This window comes from Hibiscus syriacus, unplaced genomic scaffold, assembly GCF_006381635.1.
Source record: "Hibiscus syriacus cultivar Baekdansim isolate YM2019G1 unplaced genomic scaffold, ASM638163v2 tig00004013_pilon, whole genome shotgun sequence".
NCBI classification, from domain to species: Eukaryota; Viridiplantae; Streptophyta; class Magnoliopsida; order Malvales; family Malvaceae; genus Hibiscus; species Hibiscus syriacus.
Window position 1 is genome coordinate 1,764,871 of NW_024061992.1, and position 26,653 is coordinate 1,791,523.

The following is a 26,653-nucleotide window of genomic DNA, read 5'->3' on the forward strand; positions in this document are numbered from 1 at the left end:
GAGAAATTCGGGAAGATGAAAATGGCGTCGTGTTCGCATCAAATAATTCTGTCAAAATATCCTTTAAGAGAAACATAACTCTTGAGGATCTGATAACGAAGTTTTCAAGGAAGGCTCATGTTGGAAGTACTAGAAGACTGTTCACTTCAGTATAGATTTCCAACCGTAGTATTTTCATTAACTTATACAGCGTTCGAACTATCCAACGATGACGATGTTGCTATGATGGTTGATTCTAAAAATCATTATTCAGACGTTGATACATAGATGTATGCGAAATTCTTTGAAGTGTGTGTTGTTCGTGATATGTCATTATGTTCCCATTATGGGCTAGGTCAACAAGTTGATCAAGCTGACAGCCCAACTCAAGTAATATGTAATGATTTTAACTCATTAATGGGAAATCCACATCATGGTGCCATTCCATCAAGTTCAATGGGGAGACATTCATCAACAACTTCTTATGATCTGTGCCGATGTGGCACTACAAACAATTCGAATGTCAATATCGCGTGTAGTTCAAGGGGAAGACATTCATCTACCAATTTCTTTGACCTGAATATGGAGATGCCCTCGACTCAACAATCTATGCAGTACCCATTTGACACGATGCCTTCAAGCTCCAAAGGGAGGCATTCAATTGTGAGCTTCTTCGATCTCAATATTGATATGCCTTCAAGTTCAAGGGGAAGGCATGCAACTATCAGCTTGTTCGACCTAAATACCGGCAGCGTGGAGAAACCCTCATCTCTACCAGAAAAACCCCTTTGTGAGCCAAGTGTGGATGGTGATAAGACTGGACTATTCGTTCAGCCAAAATCACCACAGTTCAACATAGACTTCGATGATGATGATGTAGATGAAGTTCCCTAAAATACGGTACACAATGAACCTCCAACACACATGTATGAAGATGACTATGGTGCAATGTACTGGCCAGAATTTGCAGGTATGCCTAATGTCGATGACTATGGATTTAACTCATCAGTCAATGGTGTTGACAATTAAGAATTACAATATTCGTAATTCTGTTCAGTCTAGAGTCGACCACTCTACCATCGAAAAGTATGTTTGTTATTATATCAAACATGATAACGGATGTAATTGGATGGTTCATGTATCGAATAGGAAGAGGAAAAACAATATTTGGGAACTAATTATATACAACAGTCCTCATACATGTTGTGCTTGAAGGATCAACTAGGATCATCCCAACTTGGACTCTAACATTATCTGCCAAGCCATCATGCCCTTGGTAAAAGCAAGCTTGCATATAGCTATTGTTGTGTTGATTTCAGCTATACAGTTGCAGTATGAGTATAGCATCTCATACAGGAAAGCATGGAAGACAAAGTAGAATTCCATTAAAAACTTCACGACAAATGGGATACTTCTTACAACGAACTACCAAGTTGGTTTAGGGTGGTGCGCAGATTCAATCTGGGATAATTATCAACTTCGAAACTTACCATGCATACAACAATGATCGAGTTCTTCACGATCGATGCCAATTCTACCGGCTTTTTTGGACTTATCCATAGCGCATTAATGCTGTGAAATACTGCAAGCCCGTGCTCCAAATTGACGAGACATTCTTGTATGGAAATGATATTGACAGTTGTCCAAGATAGTAATCGCAACATACTTCCATTTGTTTTTTCCCTTGTTGAAGGAGAAGATACAGATTCTTAGGCTTTTTTTCTCAGAAACTTATGCTTACATGTTATCACGAGGGAAAAAATATGTGTTATTTCAGATCACGGAGATGGGATCAAATCAGTAATGGATTCTTTGGGTCTAATGTGGCAACAACCATATGTCCAACATCGGTACTGTATTTGAAACATTGCTCCAAACTATCATGGAAAGTTAAAAAAATGACGAGCGCCAATTACTTGTGCGCATAGGTATGTAAAAATGTTATTTTTCTTTGTTAATCATTTTCATTTTTATGGAAACAAAGTTAGTAAGTTCTATATCTGATGCTCGGGTTACAAACTACTACCTGAAACCTTTGAGTCCATGCTTCAAGAGTTACGAGGTAAGAATGAGGAAGGATACAATTACATCATCCTCATAAATAAAGAAATGTGAACAAATGCATATGATAGTGGATATTGATATGGACACATGATGACCAATTTGGTTAAGGCTATCAATTCGACCTTAAAGGGGGAACATTATTTACCAGTAACGGGTTTGGTAAAATTGACATATTTTCGTTTGGGAGCGTTTTTTGCAAAGCTCGGGGAACAAGTTCAAACTTGGATGCAAAACGGTCATGTCTATCACCCTAAATTAGTTACATATCTACAAAAAAGAATTTTTGCATCAAATGGAATGTTTGTAACAAGCTTCTCTAGAACCCATGAATTATTTCGTGTCACAGAGATCCCACAACCTCTTCAAGGGGTTCAAGCTAACTCATTCATAGTTAATCTACGAGACAGATGGTGCGACTGTGGGTTTTTTCAAGCTCTAAAGTATTCATGCTCTCATGTCCTAGCAGCTTGCTCGCATACCCGTCAAGACTATAAATGTTTTATGGATCATGTATACCTACTTTCACAAGTGTTTAAGGTATATTAATTTGAGTTCCCTCCATATGTAATGAGAAAGACACTAATGAGGTTCATAATTGGCTTCTAATTGTACCAGATTTGTCCTTATTGAAGGAGCCCGACTTTCCAAAATCCACTCAAATTCATTGTGATATAGGTATTCGGGAAACGTCCAGAGAAAACAAAAGATATAGGCATTGTAGAAATCCACTCAAATACATCTCTTTTGTCATCAAGTAACCGTTGTTGTTGTGCTTGATGTAGTTGTTGTTTATGAAATCTAAGTTTTTTTTAATTTAATTTTCATTTACTTTCAGTTAATTTCATTTGAGCATCACTAATTAATTAAACAAGAAAACGATACTACAATAAAATTAAAAAACACCAAATAATAAAAACATTCAAACAATTAAGTAATAAAAAGTTAACAAACAAAATAAATTAAGTAATAAAAGGTAAATAATTAAATAAAAAATTACTATTTTTGGTAAATACAAAAATAATGAAATGTATGAATCTATCGATGTCTGCATCTTGAATATGTTTTGTACGGTGGTGGTTGTCTATCTCGAGGAGGATTTTATCGTATAACTTGTTCGACTTCTCATTTTCATCATCATCATCACTATCACCATCATCATCATCATCATCATCATCAAGAGCAGATACATTTTGTTGATGAGGGACGAATGACGATGTAACACCTCCATAGAATAAGGACCCTGGAGATGTATGACTGACTATCCCACTGCTCATAGAAAACTGTGAAAACTTCGAAATGACTAACATCGATGAGTGAGAAAATTGTAAAGAATGTGTCTGTACGGCGGCCATCGGTGGTGAAGCTTCACCCGCCAAATAACCAGTATATAAACCTCAAGTTGGATCTACAAACATTGAATTATAATATTCGCCATGAGGGGTCATATAACTCTGCGGAAATGGCGGCATCTGGTATGGAAATGATAGTGTATGACCTGGCTGCACTGGTATATGAAATGGTTGTGGTGTCATCTGAAACGGCTGTAGAATATACAGCGGTGCAGATGATGGCCGCTGTAAAGGTTCTGGTGCTACAGCTGAAGACAATCCAAAACGTCTACTCTCCATCCACGAGTCGAGGGACGATGATGTTTTGACGATGGACATCTTTGTCTACGTCGATGAATACTCCTACCTCGTGCTTCTTCGGAAAGTAGGAACGATTTCCCGTTCCTATTGAACCACTCATAATAACCATCTGCAATCGTCAAATGGTCCACATAAATGTGTTCTGTACGGGGAATGCGCCCACGTTGATCATCCCATATCATTACCCACTCATAGTGCTTCAGCAACTAGTCGACTTCTTTTTGTCGTGTTGATCGAAGATATACAAATCGTCAAGATTTTTAGGTGCTTCCGAAATAGATTGTACGAAACCAAATTATCAGAGCACGCAATCAGTAGGATGCCGCTGGGCAATCGCATAACATATCAGAGGGGCCACCACCATCCAAATATCTAATGGGCCTTTTAAGTGGTGTGGGATGCAAATCCTCATCTCTTCAGTACAATAAGGAGCCCATTCAAACTAAAACATATATATAGTTTTTATCAAAATAATAATCTAATTATATAACGATAATTAAAAGTACATTTTGTTAGTTAAATGCATATCTTTGTGTCAGCCTTATGATCAATGAGTAGCCTAATTTCTTCTAATTCATTAGGTAAATCTCGATTATATTTTCTTGTAGTTGACCACCTATTCAATTAAATGATTTTTATTATATACCACATAAAATTATTAATATATGAAATGAGTATTGTAATTACCTCAATAATAGCGGGAAGACCAACGAGTTTTTCACCATCGAACATAAAAAGAGCATGCGATACCACACCCAAGACTGGAGCAGAATGGGACATCCGCCGATAAAATTTTTTATATAGTCAGTAGCTCGACATATTTCCCTATAGAGAAATGCCAAAACTGCTGAGCCCCAACTCAGTGTGCCAGCCTGATGAAAATCTATGAGGTGATGCAACTACATACAGTGAACTTGGTTGCGCGATTTGTCCAGCATCAGGAGCCCTCCTATGAGCTGTAGTATACAAGCCCGTGCATACATTTTAACATGTTCCTCCAAGGCATCACCACTCAAATGCTTGAAAGTTTCATCCAACCAATTTAACGGAATTCGACCACTATTAAAAATTTGGCGGGACACGTCCAAGATACTCTTCGTACAATGAATGTTAATCACATGCGCCACCCCAAAAAGCACATCTCCAACTACCGGAAGCCCCAAATGCATGGAAACATCCTCCATCTTAATTGTGCACTCTCCACACGGAAGATGAAATATGCGTGTCTCTGGTCTCCACCGCTTAACCAATACAGAATTCAGGTTAAATTCTAATTTACAGTGCCCTTCATATTTTTCTACGCAATTGAATCCAACCTCGACTAAATACGGCCATACATGGGTTTGTATCTCTAACTTAAGATTACAAATGAAAGGATCTAATATACGGTCTCTCTCCTAATTTAATAAATATTATAGGAATTAAAATATGAACTAATACTAAAAAAATTAAATAAATAAAATATTAACAATAATTAAAATTAAAATAGAATTTAAAATTCTTATCGTAACAACAAAATGCCTCGAGATATGTTTTCTATCTAAACATAGCAGAACGCCTTCCATTTTATAACTGAAAATAATAAAAAGTTAATATAATATAATTTAATAAAATAAAATAATAAATCATTAATTTATTATAATATAATAAAATATTTTACCTTCTCAATAGAATTTGATCGGGTTTGAGCTTTGAGAGGATTTGAGAATTTGGTGTGTGTTTGAATGAGGAAGGGAGGGGGTATTTATAGGGAGAGATGAGGGGTTTGGCCGGAGGGGGTATTAATGTGGGAGGTGTGATTGGTTGGAAAATTAATGGAAGAAGCGTGTCAGAAACCCTAAAAAAGAGCGGATTACGATCCACGCCTGTCCTTACGTGGCGCCAGCTCGGATAAGGTGCGGATGACCATTCACGCCTTTCATGACGTAGTGCTAGCTCGGATGAAACCTATCATCCACGCTGTTGAGTTAATCGAATGACAAAATTGGCCAAGAGGGGGGTGAATTGGCAATAAAAAATTTGTGGAAGCTTTTGCAGAAAATTGAAAGTAATTGCACAGCGATTTACAGTGGTTCGACTTTCTCAAACAAAGTCTACGTCCACTACCTTAGCTATCCACACTAAGGATTTTCCAACAAATTCACTAATTTGTTCTTTCTTTTGAGGCCAAAGAGATAACCTTACAATTCCCTCAAGAGTATACCCCAACTCTTGAGAACACTCTTTTCTCAAAGAGAAGATTACAAATTTGCAAACTTACAAGAAAACCTCACAAGGTAAGATGTTTGCACAATTCTAGAACAAAGAAAAGAACACTCAAAGATGAATACAATTGAGCACAAAAAGTGTTCTTGAAAGCAAAATGAATATTGAATGAAAATAGGCTTGAAATGTTCAAACTTGAGGTTTGATGCTTTCTCTTTGATTCTCTCTTGATTCTAGTTGCTTGATGTTTCTTGTTGTTGATCAATGGCTTCTAAGCTTGCTTAAATACACCTTGGATCACTTCTGAACGTTGGGGATGATTAGAGAAGATATTATAGCCGTTTTAGTGTGAAAACATTTAATAAAACAGCTTGGAGCGTGGGGGGAATCGGTTCCTAAGTGTAAAATTTAAATATTTCGACCGTTGTACAAGGGGGGAATCGGTACCCCCTTGGGGGGGGGATCGGTTCCCTCCGAGCATTCTGGAAATCTCGGAGCCAAACCATTCAGGGGGAATCGGTTCCTCCTATGGGGGGGAATCGGTTCCCTATGAGCAATCTGGAATTTTTGGCTTTGAATTGGTTCGAAATACTTTGTAAAATTATTTTGAAATTGTTTTATGATTAAAACTTAATTTTACACTTAAGTAAGGAAAAAATGATTTTTGAAATATTTGGAGTAATGTTTTGATATTCGAATAGTTATATCGAATATACTTAGAAAATCATTTGGAAAATGCACTTTTAAAATCCATTTAACTTAATTTGTTATATCGAAATATCAAAATGTTTCAACAATCTCCCCCTTTTTGATATAACAAAACATTTTAGTAATTTTAAGATTTTTGAAATCAAGTTTTGAAATTACTCCCCCTTACTTTAACACTTCTTCAATTTATTATGTAAAACATTTAACACTTAACTTATTCTTCTCCCCCTTTTTGTTAAATCAAAAAGACATTGTAAAACAAGGTTTTGAAATCATTTAGCCAATTGATTTATTAATTATAAGCTTAAGCTGCTAAGATCACAATCAAAAGAGAGGTTAGCCATTAGTTTCATCAATATTCATAAATAATGTGATATGGCAAAATTGGTCATATTGCTAATAATGATGTAAATGATGCAATAACGAATAAAACACACCAAACATATAAGTTCACATTATCCATAAATCCAAAATCCAACAATCCACAAAATCAAACAATTCAAAATGTTGAAACAATATTCATTTTGTTTAAAGTTTTAAAGCTAAACATAAAATCAAGCATCCGGATCGGTAGGTGGAAAACGGGCTCGCATAGCAGCCATTTCATGAGTTAGTTCATTAATACGAGCATTGGTTGCTTCATTGTTTGCACGCATCTCCTGAAGAATCTCTAATTGTTGAGCTCCCATTGTGGATAAATGAGACTCTATAGAGGAAAAGCGCGAATCCATTGTAGCATAACGGAAATCAAATGTCTCCATGAAGGATTGAAAATATGGAGGCATTTGAGTCGATTGTTGTGCGTGCTCCTCGGGTTGTTCAGGTTCTTCTTCAGCTTCATCAATATCCCTCATTAGTTGTTCAAACTCGGGATCTTCATTAGCTTCGGGTGGAGCTTGTGAAGAACTAGCTCCCGGAGTAGAAGATCGAACCCATGCACCGGTTTCCTTATTTTTGACCCATCCCGCTCTTGTTAAAGAAAGAAGATTGATTTGTTTCTTAAGAGGAAATGAGGCATCTAGACCAACTCGAGTTCAGCTTTAGAAAGAGATTACTAAGGATACAACCGTAAACTAGTGAAGAACAGAGTTTCTTATTTGGCACTAGGTTAACGGTTTCAACAATTTCAGCAAAGATAATCTCGGAGAGGTTTATTTTTATATTGTTTTCAAAACAGTGCAACCACCAAAGATCTAAAGCTCTAAGAGTTGAATAACGACTCCCAGATGGTCGAAACCACCAAGTGATCATGAGATGAAGGAAACGCTCATGGAGATCTAAAACACTTGCACTATCATTCCGTTTATATCGTGAACCTAAAACTTGTTTTTCGTTTGATAAACCTTCATTGTCCAAGCCTAAGGCATTGGCTATGTAATCCGGATCAAGATGGAAATATTGACCTAGGAGGTAGGAACGCACTCCTATGGTTTTGGTTTTGTCACGATTTTTGATACAAACGGCATTACAGTAGAAGATACGAACAAGATGATGATAGACAATGGGTTCAAGTTCGAAAAGTTTATCAAATTTCCATTCGTGCAAGATAGGGAGATATTTAAAGTTAATGTCAACCATAGTTTGAAGAGATGGGATACGTTCTTCCCTAATCTTATACGAGTCAAAATATTGGTAAAACCAATAACGATAATCTTTAGGACCCGGTTGATTGAAACAAGAATTTTGGATAATCAAGTTAGGATCAAGATTTGGAATAGGATTTTGAGGAATAGGAGGAGAATTTGGTTGACGACTAGAACGACTAGATGAAGACCTAGGACGTTTAGGATTTGACATGGTGAAGGAAATCAGAATAGATAGAATAACCTGCAATTTTAAAACAGATGTATGCAATTCAATTAATCCCAAAACTCAAATGAGTCCTCAATATTTCAAGATTCTCTAAATCAATCCTAATGGGTAAAGTTTTTGAAAAACTTTTGAAAAATATGGTTTTGAGAAACAATATATGTATAGTTTTTCATAACAACAACATAATTTAATCAAAACACAATAATTTGAAAAATAACATTTTTTTTATTTCGAAAATTTAAAAAAATTTGAAAAATTCTTGTGTTTTTGATGAAATTAGTTGTAACATCTAGTTTCTAATCCCTAAATAAGCAATGCCCGATCACTATTTCAACCTAGAACTAATTACAACTAATCCTATGTTCAAAAATAATGAAATAGAGAGTTTAGAAAAATTACCTTGAAAGATGAAGATTGAGGGAATTTAGATGTTGTTTGCACGACTTTAATGATTTCAACAGGTTTAGAAGATGATATTTGAAGTAAATTCCGATTAATATCGTCGATTTGAGACAAAAATGGAGATTTGAGGGTGTAAGAGGTGAAAAACGGCGGAAGAGAGAGAGAGAAGAGGGTTTTGGGATTTTGGGGGTGTTCTGCCCGATTTTAACAGAACCCCAGGGGGGTATCGATTCCCCTGTGGGGGGAATCGGTTCCCCTTCAAAGGGGAATCGTTCCCTCAGGGGGGGATCGATTCCCTCTGCACCAAAATGCTAAAATCCGATTTTTTAAGCACAAAATGCTAAATTAATCTTTTCTAGTGGTATTGGCAACTCATATATCAAACATTAATTATGTTCAAACAATTAAATTAATCTTTAATCGATTTTTGAACATAAAATTAATTTTCATTAAGAATCACAAACTCCCCCTAACTAATAGAAAGAATGCAATCAAAAATTATTATTATAAGCATTTTTCAAGATTTATTAAAAGTGCTAAAATTATTTTAAACACTAAGTGAAGATAGGTTGGTCAAACCTAATTCTCTCCTAAGTGTCCAAAATCTTTCCTTGTCTAAGGGTTTTGTAAAGATATCCGCTAATTGGTGCAAAGTATCAACAAATTCTAGAACTACATCTTCCTTAGTGACATGGTCTCTAATGAAGTGATGTCTTATTTCAATGTGCTTAGTTCTAGAGTGTTGGATGGGATTTTTAGTGAGACAAATAGCACTAGTATTGTCACACTTGATAGGAATGGTACCTACTTCAATTCCATAATCAAAAAGTTGTTGTTTCATCCATAAAACTTGTGCACAGCAACTACCGGCTGAAATGTATTCCGCTTCAGTGGTGGATAATGCAACACAATTTTGTTTCTTTGAAAACCAAGAAATCAACATATTTCCAAGGAATTGACAAGTACCGGAGGTGCTTTTCCTATCTAATTTGCATCCTCCATAATCCGCATCAGAAAAGGCATGCAAGCTAAAGCTAGAGTCTCTAGGATACCAAAGTCCTAAACTAGGAGTGTCCTTAAGGTATCTAAAGATTCTCTTAACAGCTAGTAAATGTGATTCCTTAGGACATGATTGAAATCTAGCACATAAGCAAATAATAAACATAATGTCCGGTCTACTTGCAGTTAGATAAAGCAAAGAGCCAATCATTGACCTATATAATTTAACATCTACACATTTACCTCCTTCATCTAAGTCAAGCTTTGTTGAAGAGCTCATTGGAGTGTTATGAGGTTTCCCATTTTCCAGTCCAAATTTCTTGAGCATATCTTTGACGTACTTAGCTTGATTAATGAAGATGCCATCTTTTCTTTGCTTGATTTGGAGTCCCAAGAAAAATGAGAGCTCCCCCATCATGCTCATCTCAAACTCACTTTGCATTAGCTTAGAAAATTCTTGGCAAAGAACATCATTAGTAGAACCAAATATTATATCATCAACATAAATTTGAACTACTAATAAATATTTACCTTTTCTCTTTAAAAACAATGTAGTGTTAACCTTTCCTTTTAAAAAATCTTTTTCAATTAAAAAATTTGACAATCTTTCATACCAAGCTCTAGGAGCTTGTTTTAAACCATAAAGAGCTTTTGTCAATTTTAAAACATGATCCGGAAAAATTTGAATCTTCAAAACCTGGAGGTTGTTCCACGTACACTTCTTCTTTTATAAAACCATTTAAAAATGCACTTTTAACATCCATTTGATATAATTTAAATTCATTGAAACATGCAAATGCCAATAACATTCTAATTGCTTCCATCCTAGCTACGGGAGCGTATGTTTCATCGTAGTCTATGCCCTCTTCTTGAGTATACCCTTGAGCAACAAGTCTAGCCTTGTTTCTCACTATATTACCACTTTCATCAAGTTTATTTCTAAAAAACCCATCTAGTACCTACAGTAGATTTATTACTAGGCCTTTCAACTAATGTACATACTTTACTTCTCTCAAATTGATTTAATTCTTCTTGCATAGCCATAATCCAATGTTCATCTTTTAATGCTTCTTTGATGTTCTTAGGCTCTATGCATGAAATAAATGCAACATAATTACATATACTTCTAAGAGAAGATCGAGTAGTTACCCCTTTTGATGGATCACCTATAATTTCACCATCCTTGACATAGTTGTACTCTCTTGGAAAAGATACTTCCCTTTCTTCAATGGTTGGATTCTCGAGGGGATCATGAGTTTCCTCATCTTTTGTTTCTTCCTTTGATGATGATTCTCCAACGTCATTTCTAACGTCATTTGCTTGTACAATACCTACATCATCATTAACAGAAGAATCCTTCCTCAGAAGGGGATTATCATCGAAAACAACATGTATAGACTCTTCTACAACTAAAGTTCTTTTATTAAATACACGATAAGCTTTAGAATTTAAGGAATAACCCAGAAAAATTCCTTCATCACTTTTAGCATCAAATTTACCAAGATTTTCTTTACCGTTGTTTAAAACAAAACATTTACATCCAAAAGGATGAAAATAGCTAATGTTAGGCTTTTTATTTTTGAGAATTTCATATGGAGTTTTCTTTAAAATTGGCCTAATCATTACTCGATTCACAACATAACAAGCGGTATTTGTGGCTTCCGCCCAAAAATATTTTGGCAAATTATTTTCACAAAGCATGGTTCTAGCCATTTCTTCTAAAGTTCGATTTTTCCTCTCAACAACTCCATTTTGTTGAGGGGTTCTAGGTGCTGAAAAATTGTGGCTAATACCATTAGAATTACAAAACTCAATAAATCCAAGATTTTCAAATTCAGTTCCATGATCACTTCTAACATTAGTGATAGAGTAACCTTTTTCATTTTGGATTATTTTTGAAAATGTGATGAAATTTTCTAATGCTTCATCTTTAGTACTTAAGAATAGAACCCAAGTGTATCTAGAATAGTCATCTACCAAGACAAATGCATATTGTTTTCCACCCAAGCTAGTAGTTCTAGTTGGCCCAAAAAGATCTAAATGGATCAATTGTAATACTCTACTAGTTGATACATCATTAATAGATTTAAAAGAAACTCGTTTTTGTTTTCCTTTAGCACAAGCATCACAGATTTTATCATTATCAAATTTAAGCTTAGGCAATCCTCTTACTAAGTCTCCTTGAATTAATCGTTGCAAACACTCATACTAGCATGACCTAGTCTCCTATGCCATAACCAACTATCATGCTCATCCTTAGCAACTAGGCATAAATTAGTCATATCAATAGAATCTAAATGCACCATGTAAATGTTTCCTATTCTATGACCAACAAGCATAATCCGATTAGATGCAATGTCAATGACTTTACAACCATTAATTTCAAATAAGACATTGAATCCTTTATCGCATAATTGACTAATACTCAATAGATTATGCTTTAATCCATTCACATATAAACATTCTTAATTTGTATGGAAGAGGTATTACCTATTGTACCAATACCTTCAATGTGACCTTTTGAATTGTCTCCAAAAGTCACTTCTCCTCCATTTTTGGCGTTAAGCTCAATGAACCGGCTTTTGTCTCCGGTCATATGTCTTGAGCATCCACTATCAAGGTACCATGAATTTGAATTTGTTTCCCGTGCCTTGTAGCAATGCTCCTTTCCCTACAAACATAGATTAATTTTTGATTTTTGGTACCCAAATTCTTTTGGGTCCATATTCATTAGTTTCCAAAATCCTAGTCCCCTTAGGTATCCATTTGTGTAGGATATTTTTATCTTTAGTAGTAATGAGTTCTTTAGGAACCCACATACTTCTAATGATTTTTCCATTAGAGGTTCTTTGGGGACCTCTATGATTGTAGTTTCTAAAACTTTTTCTAACAAAGTTGGATTTTGAATTTCCACCTTTTTCAAAATGTTTTGTTCCAACTTTATCAAAAGAAGTTTTAAGATCATCAATTTTCTTTTGATGATCATCATTGATCTTTGAAAGTAAATTTTGCAAATCTAAATTTTTCTTTTCAAACTCTTCTAGTTTGATTTGCAAATCTTTGATTTTACTTTCAAGATCGTTGTTGGTTTTGGATATGAGTTTGTTTTCATTTTTCAATTTTGAAACATCATTTTTATATTTTAAAAACAATTTCTCATAATCCAAAGCCAACCCATTGTATTCCTCAAATAACTCATCATAAGATAAATCATCAAAATCGGATGAGTTAGAGGTTACCTTAGAATCTTCCCCGAATGCCATCAAGCACAAGTTTGCTACTTCTTGTTCCTCTTCATCGGAACCTTCTTCATCGCTCCATGTAGCCACATGAGCCTTGTGCTTATTCTTTGATTGACCCTTCTTCTTCAATTGTGGGCAATCATATTTGACATGCCCTGGCTTTTTGCATTCATAGCAAATGATCGGGTCCTTCTCTTTTGGTTCATCTTTGAGGCCTTCATTTCGTTTGAATTTTCGTCCTCGGTAAGGTCTCATCATTTTTCTGAACCGTTTGGCAAACAATGCCATTTCCTCGTCATCATCATCATCATTAGAATCACTCTCATCTTTTGTGGATTTGAGAGCAACTCCAATGTTTTTCTTCTTCTCCTTCTCCTTTGGTGTCTCTTCAACTTTATCAAGGTCCACCTCATCTTCAAGCATCATCTCATGAGTGAGGAGTGAACCGATAAGTTCTTCAAGAGTTAAGGACGATAGGTCCTTAGACTCGATGATTGCCGTCTTCTTTGATTGCCATGATTTTGGGAGGGAGTAGACTAACTTCCTCACAAGCTTTTCATTTGAGATGATTTCTCCATATGATTTGAGACCATTGACAATCGTTGAAAATCTATCCTTCATAGCTTTGATGTCTTCATTTGGTTTCATCCTGAAATTTTCATAGCTATGCGTTAGAATACTAATTTTTGATTTCTTTACCTCATCGGTACCTTCATGTGTGACTTGAAGCTTGTCCCATATTTCTTTGGCGGTTGTACACGATGAAACTCTTCCGTATTCATCTGGTCCAAGAGCACAAAAGATAATATGGATGGCTTTGGAGTTGAGCTGGAACATTTTTGTATCTCCTTCACTCCACAACCTTGGATGAGTGATAGGCTTAATGTATCCTTCTTCTACGGCATTCCATGCTCCCATGTCACTTGCTTGAATGAAGTACATCATTCTATTCTTCCAATAGGCGTAGTTAGCTCCATTGAAGAAAGGAGGCTTGTTGACGGGCATCGAATCGAGACCGGAGTCGAAGTTTGAAGCGGAGGCCATTGATGACTTTAATAATCGATATAAATCTTCCCGAATCGACTCAAGAGGCGATAAAACCTTCAAATGAGTTAGGCTCTGATACCAATTGTTGAGTTAATCGAATGACGAAATTGGCCAAGAGGGGGGTGAATTGGCAATAAAAAATTTGTGGAAGCTTTTGCAGAAAATTGAAAGTAATTGCACAGCGATTTACAGTGGTTCGACTTTCTCAAACAAAGTCTACGTCCACTACCTTAGCTATCCACACTAAGGATTTTCCAACAAATTCACTAATTTGTTCTTTCTTTTGAGGCCAAAGGGATAACCTTACAATTCCCTCAAGAGTATACCCCAACTCTTGAGAACACTCTTTTCTCAAAGAGAAGATTACAAATTTGCAAACTTACAAGAAAACCTCACAAGGTAAGATGTTTGCACAATTCTAGAACAAAGAAAAGAACACTCAAAGATAAATACAATTGAGCACAAAAAGTGTTCTTGAAAGCAAAATGAATATTGAATGAAAATAGGCTTGAAATGCTCAAACTTGAGGTTTGATGCTCTCTTTGATTCTCTCTTGATTCTAGTTGCTTGATGTTTCTTATTGTTGATCAATGGCTTCTAAGCTTGCTTAAATACACCTTGGATCACTTCTGAACGTTGGGGATGATTAGAGAAGATATTATAGCCGTTTTAGTGTGAAAACATTTAATAAAACAGCTTGGAGCGTGGGGGGAATCGGTTCCCCCTTGAAGGGAATCGGTTCCTAAGTGTAAAATTCAAATATTTCGACCATTGTACAAGGGGGGAATCGGTACCCCCTTGGGGGGGGATCGGTTCCCTCCGAGCATACTGGAATTCTCGGAACAAAACTGTTTAGGGGGGAATCGGTTCCTCCTATGGGGGAATCGGTTCCCTCCGAGCATTCTGGAAATCTCGGAGCCAAACCATTCAGGGGGAATCGGTTCCTCCTATGGGGGGGAATCGGTTCCCTATGAGCAATCTGGAATTTTTGGCTTTGAATTGGTTCGAAATACTTTGTAAAATTATTTTGAAATTGTTTTATGATTAAAACTTAATTTTACACTTAAGTAAGGAAAAAATGATTTTTGAAATATTTGGAGTAATGTTTTGATATTCGAATAGTTATATCGAATATACTTAGAAAATCATTTGGAAAATGCACTTTTAAAATCCATTTAACTTAATTTGTTATATCGAAATATCAAAATGTTTCAACACACGCCTTATCATAAAGGGTGCTAGATCGATAAATTTTGGTGAAAGGGTCCTGATAAGTAATTATTACCTGTCAAGATGATATTTCAGTAAAAAGCTACATTTTCAAGCATTTTTTCTTCCTATCTCTATTTTTTTTTCTTAAATCCAAAACATAAAGAGAGTGAAGGGGAGGGGACAAGTGGGCTTACCTTTTGTCTTGGGTTTTCCTTCATCCATGTCCTAGAAACTTAGGAGTCGTTTTTTAGTAGCCTTTGCATGTTAGATTTAAGATCTTATTTTGGGGTTAAAGGGAATGATAGAATGTTTTAGAGCGGTTAAGAGAGTCACGATGGTCTCGGAAGTGCTGGAAATCGAGAGGTCAGAGGGTCTTTTAGGGTCATTGGAGGTCATAATTTGTGATTTTGGTTTCAAAACTGGGTTCAGGAGAGAAAATAGAAGTGTAACATGTGTTTTTGTCCGAGAATTTTTCTTTATTTTATTTTATTTTCGTTACAGCTTTGCTTATTTCGGTTTATTTGTTTTATAGTATTATTATAATTATATAGATACATAGTATATAGTTTTTGAATAAATAATATAGTATTAAGATATATATATATATATATAAAAGATAGATAGATAGATAAATATATAATAATATAGATTTTAAGAAATGAGTATACATATAATATTATATATAGTTTTGAAAATTTATATAAATATATTAATATGATATAAATACGCGCACACACACATATATATTTATATATTTCTACTATTGTGACAAATTTAATTTTCTCAAAATTAATTTTGTCACTATTAGTAGTTTTTTGGTGACAAAATAAATAATCGTCGCATTAGATTAAAACAAAATATACAATTATGACAAAAGCTAAAATAGTCATAATAATTTGTCACAGTTAGTAAACATGTGTAATATATGGTGACAAAATAAATTTTGTTACGAATTTTTTTCACAAATGTTCATCTCCAATTTTTTAGCGTCAAATTGAAGGCATATAGTGACAACTTTTATAACTAAAAGTTTTAGAATTGTCCAACAAATAATGAGATTTAGATTTGTTGTGAGAAATTTTGTTTGTAATTATATAATTTAATTATAGTGACAAAATGTATAGTCACAAATTATTATTTCTAATTTTTAGTACAAAAACAAAATCATATAGTGACATGTTTTGTAACTATAAACTATAATTATTTTTACAAAAAAAATTATCACAACAAATAATGAGATTCAAGTTTTTAGTAAAAAAACAATGTTTGTCGTTATATGTTTTAATTATACTGACAAAATATATTGTCACATTGTCACAAAGATTTCCTTCCATATTTTGTGTCAAAAAATCATATAGTGACAAATTTTGTAACTATAAGTGTTAATAATTATTACAAAAAAAATTGTCACAAAAAATAATGATATTCACGTTTTTGGGAAAAATTATATTTGTAGTTATAAATTTTAACTATAGTGATAACATATATTACTTGTCATAACTATTTTTCTCCACTTTTTTGTTTCAAAAGTCATATTGTCAATTTTTATAATTATAATTATAATTTATAGTTATTGTTATAGAAAAATTATCACATCAAATAATAAAATTTAAGTTTTTGTAATAAATTATTTTTGTACTTATATATTTTAATTATTATGAAAAATTATACTATCAGAACCATTTCTCCCTATTTTTTATTGTCAAAATGTTATATAGTAACAAAATATATTGTAATTAATAAAATTTAAGTTTTTTTTAATTAATTATTTTGCAATTATATATTTTAATCATTATGAAAACTTATACTATCAGAAATATTTATTCTTAATTTTTGGCGAAAAAATATTATATTGTGACAAGTTTTGTAACTATATGTAATAGTTATTGTTATAGAAAAATTATCGCAACAAAAATTTCAATTAATAAAAGATTCATTTTTTTATTAAAAAATTATGTTTGCAATTATATATTTAATTATAATGAAGAAATATAATTATTATTATAAAAAATAAAATGTTCTAAAAATATTTTTTAAAATAAATAATTAATTTATGAGGGAAATTTCCCTCTATTTTATTTTAAAGGAATTTGATTTTTAATGCGAAACTGGTTTTTAGAGAAATTTATTTGTATTTATTTTATAAATGCTTTGTTAAAACTAGCAATTTAACCGTTTCATGCCATTATTCCAACTTTATATATCTTCTTTCATCGTGAAGGCAAAAAATAAAACAAGTTTTTCTTTGATATTATGTCTAATTACTTTAATAGGGATTAATTTAAAAGAAATCTAAACCTAATGATTTGATCTAAAATTAAGATTCTATGACTACATTGAAAGGAATATAAACTACCCAGCAAAATTAAATGTAATTAAAAAGAACCAAGGGATTAAAATGTAATAAAAAAAACATAGTTAATTAAAAATAAAACAAAATAGCATATAATAATGACTAAATTGTACTAAAAAAAACAGTGATCCACGATCAGAAATTAGAAAGAAACATTCAGTGACCAAATTAAAATAAATGAACAAAAAGGCCCAAATATAAAAACTGTGAGACTACAAGGCACCGTCTTCTAATTAGACCAACACTTTTTGGAGAACACAAAAACCCTAGTCTTTCACGCGTGTTGTTTTCATTTGGCCATTTTTCTTCTTTGCGCCGCATCTCTCTCCTCCGTAGCATTGTTCAACACTAGCAAGGATTTTCTAGGTTTTCCTTTTCTGTATCAGTAAGCGATGGCGATGGCTGCTCTCAGACGCGAAGGTAGGCGTTTCGCCCATCTGATCTCTCCCCGTCCAATCACCGCCGTCCGATCCTCTCCTATCGCTTCTACTCACGAATACCGATCTCTTTCTCTCGATCTCTTGGCTCATCAGCTAGCATACATTCTCATTCCATTTACCCTTATTTTACCTTGATTTCTGCTACAATGATTAACAGATCAGGCCATATCTTCTATTTCACGTTTTGGAGTGATTCGATTATTAGCTGTTTCTGAGCAAAATAAAGTTTTGTATAATGTACTTTCAGATTTTTTTCGTTCTGTAATTTTTTTGTCCCCCTTCTCCTCATCATTTGCTTATAAAATTGAAATGTATTATATTTCATTAATCTGCTAATAGAATTAATGCTTTAATTTTTTTAATGCTGATTTGTTTTTCTTTTGCGATTGAATGCGTGTCTGAAATTGAGCAAACAGTTGGTATTGTGGCGTGTTCAATTATTCCAAAGACTGGAAAAAGAGAAATATGTCAAAATTTTTATTGAGCCTTATAGGATTTATAATGAAATTCATATTTTTGGCAATTTTTTACCATTTGCAAACCCTAACCCCCAAAAAGATTAGAACACGCTCAAGTCTCCCTCTAGTCGCCACGGCTGGGACTCCTCAGATCCAATATTGTCATAATCAATGAAACTATGGTTTAACCATTCACTGGTACTTGTCCTTTTTCTTTTTCTTTTTCCTTTTCCAATGGATGTTTCCTGAAGAATCGAAATAAATTAATTAATTGTGTTGCTGCAGGCACGGTGTGAAACAACCAAGAAATCCATGGTCTGATGGTCTCGAATTCATAACTCAATGCCCGATTCGACCAGGAACCAACTTCACGTACGAAGTCATATTGTCGGATGAAATAGGAACCCTATGGTGGCATGCTCACAGTGACTGGACTCGCGATTCCGTCCAGGGAGCCTTTATCATTTTACCAGCCAAGCACGAAACTTATCCGTTCCCCACGCTGGGTGCCGATCAAACAATCATATGCTTCGTAATCATATCTTTCAACTTTCCACTCGGTGTTGTTTATAAAATCATTATCTGATTCTTTTTTAATTTGTATCGATAGAAACATGGTACAATGGAGACTACAAGCAAATGATTGATGAAGTGGTTGCAACGGGAACCACTCCTGGGCAAACAGATGCTTACGCCATCAACGGACACTTAGGCGACACATACGGATGCCCCATCGGTACGTTCTAGCATTACTGAAACCAGATCAAATTATTTATATTGCCCACTCTATAAATTTTTTCTAAATTCATCACTGCTTGCAGATACAATATTTCGTATGCAAGTTAATTATGGGTGTACATACCTTCTCCTAATCATCAACGCTGCAATGAATGAACTGAAATTCATCTCCATCACGAATCACACCCTCACACTCGTTGCCTAAGATGCTTCCTACGTTAAAAGGTTTACCAGCGACTATATGATGATCAACCCTAGACAAAACATGGATGTTTTAGTTGTCGCCAACCAAAACGCCGGACTTTATTACATGGCTACTAGACCTTTCTCCGATGTCGCTTTTCGGCCCGTTGACTTCATTACCTCTAGAGTTTTTGAATATAAAAACAATGCGGGTGGATTGAATACTTGGTGCAAATGTTGCTTCTCTGGCCACCCATAAGCAAATCTAAAACCTTCATTTTCATCTAAGTTATGGCAAATAACATTCTTTCACTATCACTATAACAAATTGCAACAAAATGATTTAGTCACAATAACACGTTAAATTTAGTCAAAGTAAATAGTTATGTCAGATTTATTTCGTCACAATATTTTGTCAAAATAAAAAATTGTGACAAATTTATTTAATCAAAATAACAATTCATAACAAATATTAATTTCTCATTATAAAAAATTGTGACAAATAATATTCTTTTACAATAACAAATTGTAACAAAATTATCTAATCACAGTAAAAAAGTTATAAAAATATATAGTGTCGAAATAAAAGTAGCGAGAAAATAAATTTTATTGTAATATGTCTTTTTGTCACGAAAACTTTTTTTGTTTGATGTTATAATTTAACTTAAGTGTGATGAAATTTACTTTTTGTGATAAAATAAGTATTTTATTTTAACTAATATCTTATTTTTGTAAGTTACATTTAATGATGAAATAACAACTGCGAAAAAATAATTTTTGTTGCTTTATGTATTTTCGTCACAAAATTCTTTTATATTTGATGTTTAAATATAAGTTAGTTATGACAAAATGTATTTCTCGTGACGAAATGGTTAATTGATTATTACAAATATTTTAATGCGATAAGTTAATTATAGTAACGGAATTTCATTATTACAATAAATACTATACTATGGTAACGAACACAATTTTGTCACAATATACTTTACATGATAAGGTTGTTATAACAAACAAGGTAACAAATAAAATTGGTCAGAATAAATATATCCTAACAAATTTAGTATTTTTAGTGATAAATAATTTTGTTGAAACAATCTAAATTTCTTGTAGTATATATATATATATATATATATATATATATATATAATATATATATATATATATATATATATTATGTTTATTTTCTATTTATTATCATTAATATTATATTTTGTAATTGCAGGTCCGGTCAAATGATCCAGAGTGAGTCCAATAGTCTAATGGTCTGGTTAATATCGAAGCCCAACCAGGCTCACAAGCCTGACCCAGCTGATGAGCCCGGTTGGGGAGTTAACAGAAGGCCTAAGAGGTAATAATCTAGAGGTTCAGGGTTTGGAAAGCCATAACTATATCAAAATTCAGCGTCGTATAATGGAGGCCTTTGGATTTGGGGTTGAGCATCCAACGGCTCAGGATAAATGGTATAAAATTAGGGTTTCCAAAACCCTAAGGATCCATGCGCAGCTAACTAATGGTCGTTGGATTTGGTTTCAATATCTGACGGCCCATATTTACTAAGGACATCCAAAGAGGAGCGCGTGTAATACACGAGGGTCAACGAGCTTCCCGAATGGCCAGATCTTCCACGCGCGCACACCTCGACTGTTTCTATCGTACCCGGGCACCCTGCAGCAACCACTCATCCAGCCTGCTACATTCCTCTGCCGTGAAAGTGGCAGAGGCCCTCCCCAGCTCGTGCATGCAACAAAATAAAGAGAAAAGGCATTAGAAAACAAAAAATACGAAGCAAAAGGGGATATACATATAACAACCATCAGTAAACAGAAAAAAAGGGCAGAGAGCATTAACGAGTAACGGGAACAACACAAGAAAAAAAGGAGAAATATTCTCTCCAGCAACCCATCAAATCTGGAGAGCAAGAAAAAAAAGGAGCTAGCAACCCAAAAAAAGGCACTTCTGTTTTTATTTGAGTAACCAAAAACAACAAAAAAGGGAAACCTCTTTTGGTTTTTTAGAACAACCAACCAGAAACCAGCAATCAAACCAAAATGGAAAGGCTTTCCCTTTTACGAGTGAATCGGGCACCCAAAAAAACCCACGAAAGGAAGAACCCTTAGCTTCGCTCTCGAAAAAAAGAACGTTTAATCCTTACCTTCCCCGTTGGAAAAAGAACGTTGTCACCGTCTCCCAAAGTTGAAACACCACCAAGTCGAAGGTAACCTCTTCCTTTGTTTCTTTTCAGGGTTAGGTGAGATTAGAGGTTTGGGGGAGTTTTGTTTGTTATTTAGACCGAGCTTTGCATCGATTCGAATCTTAGTTGGAGCCCGTAAGCGGGCTGAGGCCACAGCGGCCTTGTTTTTGTTCGGTGGCGAGAGAGAAAATGATAAGGGAGATAGAAGATTAGAGAGTGCAGCTGAGAGCTGATAAAATGAGGTTACGGCTTATTTTTTGCCTAAAATATTACGTATATGGTGCGGCCAAAACGGTGGCGTTTCGATGGCTAGGGCAAACAGTGTTTTGGGAGAAAGGGTTATTAGCGTGTAAGCTCCATCTTCTTGTAACTTGTTGTATTTTAATCCTCTAAACGAAGTCTTCAAAACCTCTGATTTCATCTCCTTGTTTTAACATCTTACATTGACATCCCTATGCTTGGTTGTTTTAAGTTCTTACCAGTTCGCGCATTTGATCTACCATTTCCGAATTATTTTATTTTGGTCCTATGCACGTTCAAGGTTTTATTGCAACTTTAGGGTCTGAAATATTTAACCTTCATGTTAAGTGGTCTGTATTTGTTTAATATGCTGGTTGATTCCGCCAAATTTGTTGTCATTGTGTTTTAATCACTTCTTTTCCTGTTTAAGCTTGTAAGTCAACTCCTTTATATATACATGAATATTTACGTGTACATATATAAAACCTGCGCCATGTTACGTATTGTATATTTTATTGCATTATGTGTAGGTACACAGGGCACATGTAGTTTCGTTATACCATGTTTCAATGACATGCATATAGGCCATTTAGGTTATACTTATTACTTTGTAAACATGATTTATTATTTTATAAATATTAATCGTGCATGTATTTTATGTTATAACTAAGGGTGAAATCATATTATTTTAGTAAATATATATGTATGTTGCGCAAATATTTTATTCCATGCGATGGTTACCCTTTTTCTGCGTATGTTAATATTGTTGGTCAAATGATATCATTTTTGCATGAGATGCATGATACCTTCATTAATATGATTTGACCCATATAAAATAATTGGATTAAGTGTAGTACCCTTCCATTTTAAAATCGTTGTGAGGAGACTATCTTAACTTATAAGAAAGTATCTTCCGATGATTTTAAAACGAAAGTGTATCCCAAAATTGAAACCCTAAAATTTGACCACATCTAAAATTTAGAAATGAGAGAAAAAGAAATGTTTGTCTATTTAAATTCTTCGAGAAAAGATCGTTAGAACTTATCTATGGTCTGATCTCGACGTCTTTAAATAATCGAATATTCTTCTTCTCTCTAAAAGGATTGGTAATTTTTAAGTTAATTTATTTAATTTCGTGCATTTGAATATTACAATGAAACCGTAATATTTCTTTATTTCGATTTGAGTAAGAATTGATTGTCTCAAGGTATGAGAGGTCGTTTCTTCTCAATTGGAAATAAGTAAATATAACTTAGTTTAATTCTAACATTCACAAATGTTGTTTTAAGGGATCTTAAATTAAATTAAATTCGAACTTGTAAATTTCATTGCAAAGAAAATTAATTAATCAACTAGGTACCGATTTAGGGCGTTGCAGGGGTGCTAATCCTTCCTCACACGTAACCAATTCCCAAACTCAAATTTTGGTAACGCAGACCGCAAATTTGTCGTTTTAATTAAAAATTAATATATTTTTATTAAAATGATAGAATACTTTTTTGGGTGCCCAATCACACCCTAATCAAAGATTGGTAGTGACTCATTGAACCACATATTTTATTTTATTTAAAGGGAATCCCAAAATTTTCGAAGCGAGAGATTTTTTAAAATCACACTACTTTTAATTAAAAATTAATCAAGAGATAATTAAAAAATGTGTGTTCTTTTAAAATCTGAAAAAAATCGTTTCGACAGCTTGGCGACTCCACTGGGGAATTTTTTTAGAGAGTCAGGCCGATAGTCTATTAATCAATTGTCTTTGCAAATGAAAATTAAAAGTTCGTTCTAATTTGGTTTTTTGATCCCTTGTTTGGTTTTAAATAAATTTTTGTTTGTAATTTGATTAACCACTAAATAGTTGTACTGACTTATTTGCTAATGTTTTTAGATTAATTGTGTTTTGGATTTGAGGAATGAGTTTGTGTGTTGTGTATTGTTTTTCTCTTTTCCTCACACACTGCACAGTTGCATTATCATATCATGAGCTAAAACCCTGCTCCGTCGAATTTAAGTATGAGTGAGAAATTACTCCCTCGTGTGGTTTTCACCTCCGTATGGGACAGTGAATCGTTCCAGGAGCTCACGCCTTATGGTCCTCGTGATGGTGTTCACCTCCGCACAAACATAAGGAGGTGTGTTCCCTCGAATTGAACTCGATTCAAAAGCTTGTGATGAGCTAGGATTGAGGGTTTGGAAGTCCAAGGGGGCATCGACAAGGACAATTCGAGAACCTTTCCCTTTAGAGCCAAACCCATCATATAGTGAACCTAGAACCTGAACCTAGGTAGAGCCTAACCCAAACCTTAATAATCCCGTGAGGAGGGTACACAAGGAAAATCTCTTTTGAGTCTTTTAAATTTTGTAGTATAATTTTATTTTCTGAATAAATTTATGCGAACTATAAATCATGCGGTTAGGTTTATTTTTTTCAAACAAGCATGCGAATTAGATATCATGTGGTTAGGATTTTTTGTGAATAAAAAAGCATGTGGGTAGAAAGCATATTTGGGTAGGATTTATTATACCATGTATAGGTAGTCAGCCTGTGAGGGTAGGTTTTATTTAATGCTTATAATACTTAATATCTTGTTATTTATCTTATGTGTACTAACCCATTTTTGTTTTGTGTCTATTTTATTTTGATTTCATTGGATTTTCATCTTCATGTCATCCAAAGGTGTTAATTCGCAAGTGATTGAGTAAATAAGAAGGTTGTTCATAATGAGATAAGAAATTCTTAGCCATGTAGTCAAAATTAGGAGATCTAAAGATGTTCTAATGATCTATCAAGAAAGACGTCCGATGAATGAAGAAATTTGAAGCTGATTGAAGACTTCCTTTAAAGGAGAAAATGCCAAGATATTTCCTCAAGAGATAGATATAATCATACCAAGGATGAGAATACCCTTCACAAAGACATGAAGATCAGTTCACATTGGAAGTAAAAATGGAGATCTCAAGATTCAACCATAAATAATTTAAGAACATTAGGCGTATCAAATGTGATAAAATACACCAACAACTTTGGGTGCAATGTTGGATTCCATGAAGAGTACGACTCAAAGAAATGAAGAAATGAAGAATCACAATTTTATTTTGATTACCTGGTGTAATGAAATCTTGTTTTCTAAATGAAGGTTGTTCTATGGTGGTTGCTTTTAGAATTAACACCTTGTGCATTTTCATTCTTATTTTGCATTAGCTTATTAATTTATTTATTTTGGTATTATTGCTTTTATAATAATTCTTATCATTTTGTTATCTTATTTGTACTAATGTGTTTTATGTTGTTTTTCTTTTTGCTTGCATCGCATGATCATGACATAATCAAAAGGTGTTGATTTGTGAGTAGTCATCAGAGTAAAAGGTTTTCATGATGGTCAAAGGGTTTTGTGATCAAGTACACTATAACACAACTGAGGAATGACGTTTTAAGCAAGCTCTGAGAATAGTAGAGAGCTATACACCTAAAGATCGTATGGTCGACGACGAGAAAAAGGAGATAATAGAGATGAAAGAGAAAATGTCCAAGATGATGGATAAAATAACTGCTTTGGCCAAAGGAAGATAGACTTCTACAAAAGAAAAGAAAGAGCTCGATGAAAACAATCTCGAGAGATAAAACACAATCACTGTTCATATCAACAAGTTGTCTGGAGACACAAGGAAATGGTCACAACTGTAGAAGTTCAGAAAGATGAAAAGAAGCCATGCAATCATAACTTGTTGGTATTTGATAGTCTACTCCCAACGTCAGGGGAAATAAACATGAAAACTCCAGTTCAATCAAAGTCGAGAGGTGGCTCTCATTTTGATTCTATCCCGCTATCATATAAGGAGTTGTATGATAAGCTGTTAGAAGCCCGAGAATTAGCCCCACATTATGTGAAATCTTGGCAACCTCCAGATCCAAATTGGTATGATGTCAACGTTTTTTGTGAATATCATGCTGGAGCTCAAGGACATTCCATTGAGAATTGCACCACCTTCAAACATCGAGTCCAACATCTTTTGGATCATGCAGTATTAGAGTTCAAATTGAAAGGTCGACCTAGTTTGGTAACATATTGTTCTGTTAAGTTCGAGCCAAAAGTGTTCAAAGGTAAGGGTATCAACAGGAGCATCCAATGGGAAGATTGTTTTCCAAAGTATTAAGCTCACATTCATCATTTGAGGAGTGAAAATGATAAACTAAGTAGCGAGATTGAAGCCATGCGTGATGGTTTTTAAAGGGTCAATCAAGCTTTTAAATTTGCTGGTATAGGAAATACCACAGAGGAGTGGGTAACAAGGGTATCTAAACTGAAAAACGATGTTGAATAATGGCGAAAGAATTTCAAGGTGCACGAAGGTCGAGCCGAGAATTTCTCTTCTGATTTACAGATTACAGAAAAAAGGCGCAATACAACCATTAATGATTTGGGGAGATGTCAAGCCAAAACTCATATGTTGAATATGTCTATAGCCAATATGGAAGCTTCATATCAGTGACACAAACGTGAGAATGATGCTGAGTTGGAAGCCACTAGAGCCAAGAACAAGACATTGATGAAGCTTATAGATGATTATGGAGATCTTGAGCTTCATAACTAAAAAAAACTTTCTTACAAGGAAAATTCAACAGCAGTTCGTACAGCTCCAAGAATTGACACATAAGATTGAGGAAAAAGACAACGCCATGAAAGAAGCTATTACTCAAGCAAGTAATGTGGCCCATAAATTGATTAATTT

At 34.1% G+C, this 26,653-nt stretch overlaps 2 long non-coding RNA genes across 2 annotated transcripts; one reads left to right on the plus strand and one right to left on the minus strand.

The window, feature by feature from the left end:
- Positions 1 to 4,540: 4,540 nt before the first annotated feature.
- Positions 4,541 to 24,822, minus strand: LOC120186290. The gene is made up of 4 exons (XR_005522196.1): positions 24,813 to 24,822; positions 19,495 to 19,501; positions 18,022 to 18,158; positions 4,541 to 4,550 (listed from the first exon to the last, which is right to left on the minus strand). It is a non-coding gene; the product is annotated as an uncharacterized LOC120186290 (long non-coding RNA).
- Positions 18,663 to 19,406, plus strand: LOC120186282. Its single transcript, XR_005522194.1, has 4 exons — positions 18,663 to 18,768; positions 18,856 to 19,102; positions 19,181 to 19,306; positions 19,392 to 19,406. It is a non-coding gene; the product is annotated as an uncharacterized LOC120186282 (long non-coding RNA).
- Positions 24,823 to 26,653: the final 1,831 nt, after the last annotated feature.